General features: G+C 41.6%; 2 protein-coding genes across 3 annotated transcripts in view; one reads left to right on the plus strand and one right to left on the minus strand.

The window, feature by feature from the left end:
• The window catches only part of LOC116389572 (dehydrogenase/reductase SDR family member on chromosome X), a 36,397-nt gene extending 30,184 nt beyond the window's left edge, over window positions 1–6,213 (minus strand). The window contains exon 1 of the mRNA XM_031858348.1: window positions 5,530–6,213. The gene's annotated coding sequence lies outside the window, so the exon portion shown is untranslated. The remainder of the gene's footprint in view (window positions 1–5,529) is intronic.
• Window positions 6,214–7,214: 1,001 nt separating this feature from the next.
• Window positions 7,215–9,041, plus strand: part of znf148 (zinc finger protein 148) — a 7,065-nt gene continuing 5,238 nt past the window's right edge. For both annotated transcript variants that reach the window (XM_031858226.1, XM_031858227.1), the window contains exon 1: window positions 7,215–7,340. The gene's annotated coding sequence lies outside the window, so the exon portion shown is untranslated. The remainder of the gene's footprint in view (window positions 7,341–9,041) is intronic.

A 9,041-nucleotide genomic window follows, 5' to 3' on the forward strand; every position in this document is an offset into this window, starting at 1 on the left:
TGTGTGTGTGTGTGTGTGTGTGTGTGTGTGTGTGTGTGTGTGTGTGTCTGTGTCTGTGTTTTGCTTTGTTGGCTTCAAGCCTGTCACCCACCCGACAACACCGATGCCTCAACTCATGCGGTTGTATGAACACACATTTTGGTTTGGGAGTGTTATTGTGTCAAAGAAAATTGAATCAGATATCACCGATATGAATGTGATAAAGCCCCTGATTATTTATGGCATGACAGAAATATCATTACAGCAAGTCTCCACTAATATCGCCTTCGCCCACTTTGAGCCACAACAGATGAGTGCTGGACCAGTGTGAGTTATTGGGTGGCAAAAAAACACTTTTGGCTAAATTTAGATATTTAAATGTGATCCTTTTCAAACTAGAGCCTTCAATATTATTCAAAAACACTCCGTAGTGTTTTCTCATGAATTCCATGCAAGTGAGGATGGAAAAGCCCAGGTTAATAACAGGGGGGGGGGTGACATATTTGCATGAAAGATGATTAAAACTTCTCAATATAATGAATGCAAGTTAGGGTTTACCCATAGGAAACCAGTGCAGGTGATACATATTTAATCAAACACACTGCATCGCATCTGTTTGATGATAGGTGGTTGATATAGACAGCACAAGATCTGATGTTAATTAAAGACAACAGCAAGCTAATGCATCAGTCTAGCGCTATAGATTCAAGTCCTGGTTTGCTCATGTTTACCAGTATTGATTGAACCGTCCACCCGGCCAGAGGGATGGCTGATGTAATTCATGTCTAACGTGGTGTTTCCCTCCCAGTCTGCGCTGAATGCTAATAATGAACGCTGTTTGGGCTGGAGGGAGTGCATTACGCTGACTGTATCACATCTTTGTCCATCGGGGGACACACACTAGGGAATGTCGGCTTAGAGGAGGAAAAAGGAAGGAAGAGTGAGAGGGGGAGAGGCTTGCACGCATATGGGGAAAGGAAAGTGTGCGTGTGTTTGTGTGAAAGTGTGTGAGTGCGTATTGAAACTTGGACACAGCAGATGCATGTCACCTCAGCTCCAGTGCCGTCAACCTAAACTGACATAAACAGCCCCAGGCGACCCTATCAGAGATGGACTTTACATAACGGCTGAGTCACTCACAATCTATTTTTATGGCTTTGAGGTGTGTGTGTGTGTGTGTGTGTGTATGTGTGTTTTGTTTCTTTTTGAGAGCCAATTTGAGTTTCAGACCTTCACAATGAGGGCATTAGTGTGACGTTGGGTCATCTTGACCAGGCTTCAATCCTTAAAGGCGCCGTTTGAGGACTCAGTTTTGTGATGTAGAGCTTATTTAAGTGTTTTGGGGAATTGTTTGCCTTTATGAGAGTACACTAGAGAGCTGATAGGAAAGGAAAGAAGAGAGACAAGGGGGCGTAAGTGCAACAGGACGCCCCAGGCATGTAGCCCTGATGGAAGTCAATAAATTAGAGTGAGGAGATCCAAAAAACACAACAAGTGCGAAATTGAGACGATTAATCGTTGGGACTCAAGCAAGTAGCGAGCACTGAGGAGTGAAAGGCTGAATTTGAAACTGAATTTGTTATGTTAATGAGAGCAAATGTTAAGAACTCTGAATCTGCTTATGAATATGCATTAGAATACAAACAGTGATACAACAACTGTGAGATACTTGCCCCAGTGCAGTAGTTCATGAAAAGGTGAAAATATTCTGTCATGATGTTAAAGAGAGCCTTGTTATAATTCCTGTTCCGAATACTAGACTTAGTTTTCGGTCCGTGGCCTAAGTAAATTCCGTTACACTCAGAACATGTTTTTTGAGTTATCCTGTTCATACAGCTATGAGGTTAGGATTAGGGTTCAGGAGAATGAATTTAGTCATTTGAGGGTCTTCGAAACAGAGAAATATACATAAAAACTGAACACAACAATGACAATATCAATAATGTGGCCATCTTTAATTTATTGCCCTACTTCACTTTGCAAAATATTTAAACAATTTTTAAACATATTTAAAACATTTAAAATACAATGATAATTATTGCTCATTGTCGTATATTTTAACTGTCTAAAACAGGTAATTTAAATGACTAAAATAACCATCACATTATTCAAGTCACGCAAAGATGAGGGTTACTAAATTCCAATGTCAAATCTTGATTAGTATGAGTGAAAAGCAGAATGTCCTTCAAGGAAATGCAGCCTACTGGGAGTCCAATGAACATTTCAACATCGTTTAACTATTATTCAACACTGTTTGAATAGCACATTCAGCTAAGAGACCTCAGCGAGCCATGTTCAAGTCCCTTTGCCATGAAGTGTCCACTCCTACTGAAGTGTCCTTGAGCAAAACCCTGACCCTCCAGCTCCAGCACTATTCTGTAGATGACCCTGACCTCCGACCTCCAACCAAGAAAAGTGTTTAATGTGGGAAACATAAAGCGTTGCCACTTTAAGGTTACATTTTCAGATTTTTATGATCTTTTCATTAATTTAATATCTATACGTATTGAATAGCTAGATATTTGTTCTTGTTGTGGACCAATAATGAACATTTGTAGTCTAAATTAAGTTTGCAGCTGTTTAATACTTGAAGGTCATATATTGAAAATAGAAATATTACAAAGCTATGAGTTATTCAGAGTGAATGCCAAAGAAAAGCATTATTGCATTGTAGCTTCTGCTCAGACCATAAACACCTCTCAGCAACCCGAGTGAAAATCCTGACCGTTATAGTCACATTTATAGTTTGAAGATGTGAAACTTCTTTGATCATATCTAATTCTTAAACAGACTGTTTCCAGCATTCTTCACGTCCTCAGCGACAGACGTTTATGAAGGCGGTATTGTATGGGACTGTAGAATGTATCAGCATGAGGGTCTAGTTTATCAGACCATCATAAACGATTTGTGATAATGAAACGCTGATGGAAACACACACACACACACACATTCATACACACACACTTTGTCATATGCAGTTTATGAACATTGTAAGGAGAGAATATGATAACAAATCCCCTCCCCACAGCCTCAGGCTTCAATAATTTACCTTTGTCCCTACATATTTCATGACTTCAATCGCAATTGAATTTGGATCTATGAAGGTTAACGTTCAAGCATTCTGAAAGAACGGTGCCTGCCTGCCTCCCACATAGCATCATGTTTTTATGGTACATATTTATTGTATTTGTAAAAAAGAATACAAGTTCTTAAAGCAGTAAAAGTTGGGTCGTTAATGTGAGCAGGATTATTAATGTTTTACTTTTTAGGCTACTCACTATACATAAACCATTACTTCTGCCAATACACGGCTAGTACAATGCAATACTACAGCGTATATGTATTTAATGAACGAAAATATTTTCAATAAACTTGAGTGAATTTTACTCATGCTCATGTATGCATGCAGAGGCACGCACACACACACCTTTCTCCCCTGTTGAGTCCCTCTGAGCCTTCCCTGCTCCACTTTTTTTTTTCATCTGTCATTCTGGAGCATGTCAGTGTTTAACCCCCTCCCACGCTGGCACACACACACACGCACACACACACACACACACACACACACACACTCACACACACGCACCGCCTTCCTTCTTCAACAAACTGCCCAAACATACACAGTCGCTCAAACACAGCTTTTTCCCTTCTTTCCATCTTAACACACACACTTGCATACACACACAGACAATCCATGGCACCGGTTTAAACAGACAGAGACACAGTTGAGACAGTTATCATATACCTTTTTGCTGTCTTTCTCTCACGCTCTATGTCATTACTGGGGGCTGGTAGAGTCGGGACTGTCATTTACAGTCTATATGCGTGTGTGTCTGTGTGGCGGGGGTGTTTTGAGGGGCGATACAGGCTGCTTGCGTACTCATGCTGACAGCAATCATTTTGGAGTCCGGTCAAAGAGGGCATCTGCCATCCCACCAGACTCTCTCCTCTTCTCCGTGGGAGAAACACACAACAGTTTAGGAGGCAGCGGGGGTTCCATCCTTATCGCTGCATCCAGGCTACTTATGGATTTTTTAATATTATGGTGCCCGTAGCTCAAAATAAGAAGGTTTAAAAAAAAATGTAAGCCTAAATTTGCACTTTCTCTGTGCGTGAGGGGAGATGCTCGGCTCTTTAAATCCTCTGGGGTGTTTGAGGTGGGAAAATAGGGATGTGGTGCTCCATACAAATGTGGCTAAACTACAGTGTGAGCTGCAGTCATCAAATATCATTTAACAATCTGCAATATTTTATAAGGGATCTAGACACGCTTTTTCCATGTAAAAAGGCCATCCTCATGTTACATCAAGATGTGTAACATAAATGTAATTTATAAAGATTCACATGAACCTAAAAAGAAACTCTTTTGTGCAAATGAAGACATACAAAAACGGGGTGTTGTTATGCATCCGCCTGCTTAAATTTCACAAAAAACATTTATAAAGCAACATGTCCTTGGTTTGTCCTTCACATCATCCACTTTAGAATGTGCTAAATGTGTTAATTTCTCTGGTTCTGTGTTGCTGGGGATGAAAACGAAATGCTTTGAGACCCTGATGAAAAATGGCACCTTATCATATCTCACATGTATCTCTGTGGACCATGTGACAGCATGTAGGCATTGGGGGCCAACGTGCTGGCAATATTGAGAAGTCCTTCATTAAGCGAGCAATGCTGTGTGTGGCTGTGTGTGTGTGTGTGTGTGTGTGTGTGTGTGTGTGTGTGTGTGTGTGTGTGTGTGTGTGTGTGAGAGAGAGAGAGTAGCCTACATGTCAGAGCATCTTCTAAACTAAGATCGGACAAAGCATTCTAACCAAGCTCACTGATGTCATGGGGAATCTAAATGCACCATGCGTAAAAGCATTAGCGCCGTATTCATGATAAGGAGCCAAAAGCATGGCACAAAACCGATTAGGAATAAGACGCACAGGAATATAGATAATATAGATATAGATAATCCCGTTATCTCGTTGGATGTAAAATCCCAATGTGGGAGCATCCTCAGAGACTAAGATGATCTGAACGTGAACTAATGCTGCAGATATACCGAAGGCGGCAGAGAGTGAGGGGGGAGAACAAAACAATATTGGCAACCTGATGTAAACACTGTATGGTCTTGACCTTAAGGGACACACACGCTGTTTACCGCAATGTCACCGGCGATCTTCCTACTTGATTAATTGAGAGCCCACACACGCGCGCCCGCACCGTCTACTGTTCGACACCAGTTCGATATCCTCTTGATGACATTGTATCACATTTGAGAATTCACTGTCAGTTACGACAGCGGGACTGTAACACATAAACCGGTGGGCCATTGATAGATGATCGCTGTCAAGTTAAAGAAATTTGGGGCTCTGCTCATTCATGGTTTGGGATACCGGGTGCCAGTGAGACGCACTTCGGTCATCACCTGCCTTCTAACCAGAGCGCATTTAACATTACGCACGACAGGAACAGCGTGTACACATACACGCGCGCATGCATTCACAGACAACCTAAACAGGCACATCAAGAAAAACAAGACAAAAAGGAAGACAGCAGACTTACGGGATGACCCTGGGCTCTGCGGGCTCCACTGTGCGCCCCATTGTGAAATTCCCGTTATTCCCGTTTGGAATCCTCAAATACCGTGGTCGCAGTCCACGTCCCTGCAGATGTACCAAAGGATCACATAGAGGATGAGGAGTATGGCGAAGATGAAGAGCGCTACTAGGATGGCCTTGGTCACCGGAGAGATGAACGACTGCATGTCAGGAGCAGAGCCGGGCAGAGCGGCGTGGGGCTCCGCGTCCGTCCTCAGTCTGCTATCTCTCTCGCTCTCCACCTCTCCTCTCCGCCGCTCCGGTAGCAACTGTTGAAGACGGAGCCAGGGGTTTTGTCGTGCGCGAACACACACATCTAGAGCCTCATGCACATGCACACGCACTCCGCGACGCGAATTTCTACCGGCGATCCAGGCGCGCAACGCGTGGGGGCTTCCCTTGCCAGAAGCGGTGCAGGCGTAGGCTGTCTGTCCCCAGATACATTCACTCCGGATGCATGTCGCACGTCAGAAGAGACAGAGACAGGGGGAGACCGGAGTGATAACTGTCGTGGTCTGTTCAAAGAACGTTGCAAAAAACCCGATACTATTCAGCAGGTGGAGGTTTGTTGGATTAAATCCAGCAGAGACATTTCTAGACACAGAATTGAGAAGTTGTGCGCCAAGCAACTGCACTTGACGGTGAACAGGTTGATTAGTATTCCTCACGGTGAAGTGTGTGTGTGCGTGTGTGTGTGTTTTTATGTGTGGCTTGGCATGACAGGCTATCATTTTATCACGACCCTCAACATCCCTTTTTTGTGTCAAAGTCGAAGGATAAATAGATGAATCCAGATGGTTATTGCATTGAACCCGGTTGCACTTGATTAACTGCTAATTTGCATAAAATAATCCTTATAAGGTTGCTACATATGTAGTGTTGCCTTATAACGCCACCTTTCAAAAATAACTAATCCCATGATAATCCCATAAATAAAGGACAGATGGACTGGAAATTACATGTAAAGTCATAGTATTAAATCAGCTATAATGCAGGAGATAAACTATTGAATGTGACACGGTCATATTTGAAAAGGCTGTTAGATGTTGTTTTTTTGGAAGGGACATCTGCTTTATAGACTATATGCCCAACCTACAATGGCACTTTTGTGAGTTACATGATCACTATCAGTCAGCAAAATTTTAAAATCAGCTTTGCTTTCGTAGTTTAATTCAGGCAAGAAAATATGCCGAATGAGTAGACTATTGTAACCATCCGGAAATAGACATACACCCCATCACATGTAGGCCAGACATGACTGCATAAAAGGGATTTTTCATGTAGCCTCTGACCCAATAATATCCGTGCTTAATGTCGGCATATATTCTATCAGATGACCACATGTCATAGCCACTATAGTCTACAAGCTATTAATATAATTCATTATCACTGCTTAACTTCTTACCACTCCATATATTATTCCATATGTTATGTTTTTGAGTGAGTAGCCTATTTCAAAGAAGCAAAAACAATTATGATAAAAAAGACCAACAATTGCATTAAGACATTATTATTGAAGATCCTTTTTAGCCGATAGAAGTAGGTCGCCAAACTAAAGCGATAGGGAACATGATCAGCAGCAGCGATCAGGAGCGCACTCTTCCTCACCAACCGATGTTCACCACTAGATGGCGACAAATGTAAAAAAAAACAAAAAAAAAAGAATCCAAGCCCTCGTGAAATGTGATGGTGTATTTGACTATTCCGCACACCATCGTTATACTGTAGTCTTGCATAACAATCATGACAGCTAAACGGCTTTAAGACGCACAGCAGGTAAGAAGAAACAATGCAGCTTTAACAGTTGACATATCAGTTGTGCACCATTGAGACGTATGTTCTTGTTTGTCTTCGTAGCGGGATAGCTAGTTAGCTTCACTAGCCGTCAATAACATTGCGGCCTATTGAGCAGAGTGGCTGAGGAAGCTTGAGGCGCTAGCGCCAAAACCGAAGTAGCCCCCGCTGACAAGTTTGGCGAAATGTGCAAATGAAAGTTGTGTTTTGTGCCATGTATGTCGTTTGGTGCGAACTAGAGTGCATTATTGAATGCTGCACGTGTAATGTTATGCGGGTGCGGTGTCAACTGTACACAACAAAAACATAGACGGAGCAATGTGTGCAGCAAGTTGCTAGCAGCTAGCTAACTAGCTGCAAACAGGCCGTAGATGTTTGTCAAGTGATGCACGTAAATGGAACTTCCGGTCACGGCCTTCAGAGTAAAGCATTTAGTGATGCGCTTGTTTTCATGTTTTATAATACAAGGCAGGTATGACAACGAATTTGTTTTGTACATCGCACAATTATAGCGGTAGTATCCACATGTTTATATGAACAACTTGTATTATTATGTAGACTTTAAAGTGTATTCAGATTGTCCGCAGTGCGTCCAGAGTCAAGTGTTGAACGAGCTTTATTTTTGAAGGCACTTCCGCTTCTCTTCCTTCGTTTCCTCAGCACTTTTACTAACTACTTTAAGCTAAATCTGATGTAGCAGCATTGGCAAGCGCGGCTAGCTAGCTGGCTAGCAACAGACTTAACCCACTTAACCTAAGTGACACAGTGAGTGTGTTTACATATGGGACTCAGTGGTGGTTGGTGTGTGTGTAAGACAGATACTTATTTATTACAGTCTCCTGTGGAAGGTCTATATATCAGCTACGTGTTATCAAAAGGTCCACAAGTGCTACGTTAGCTAACGTTAGCGTTGCCGTTTTAAGATCAAGTGATTGCCAGTTAACTAATTAGGTTCTTGCTGAATGTAACTCCAAGTAAGGGCAACCCCAGTGTTATGTTGCAGCAACGAAATGTACAGATGGTTTTCTAACTAACGACACTCTTTCGGTTCTGACAATATCAGGTTGTCAACGTTGAAATTTGAAAGAAATATATATATATATATATTTAAATCTACCTGGGTCCTAAGTAAAGTACATTAACGTTAACCTTTACAAACTTAGAAAACCATTATTTCAATTCATTTTCAACCCTTTTGAGCTGTTCCACGGTGCTTGCTATCACTTTACAGTGTATTGTACATCTTGTAACGTTGAGATGAGATCACAGAAACAACAGCTGACCCAGGTACAAAAGTTGACACATGACTGAGAAGAGTGATACTTTGTGCAATAGAGGTGGATCAAAACTTAATGTTTTGGAAGATAGAAAGTCACATAGCCCTATATGTGGTATTACGTGTAATATATAGTTGAATGAAACTTGCTGAGACTAGAATATACATCACATTTATAGCAATAGTATCTTAAAGACCACCTTCACAGGGTTGAGGAAACTCATCCTAACCAAGAATAATACATAACCATTGCACATTACAATAATATGTAACCATTACACATTAGAATAATAACCATTGCACATTACAATAATACGTAACCATTGCACATTAGAATGATACGTAACCATTGCACATTACAATGATACGTAACCATTGCACATTACAATAATACGTAACCATTGCAC

The sequence above is a fragment of the Anarrhichthys ocellatus genome, unplaced genomic scaffold (assembly GCF_004355925.1).
Source record: "Anarrhichthys ocellatus isolate YVR2014 unplaced genomic scaffold, GSC_Weel_1.0 scaffold20, whole genome shotgun sequence".
NCBI lineage: Eukaryota > Metazoa > Chordata > Actinopteri > Perciformes > Anarhichadidae > Anarrhichthys > Anarrhichthys ocellatus.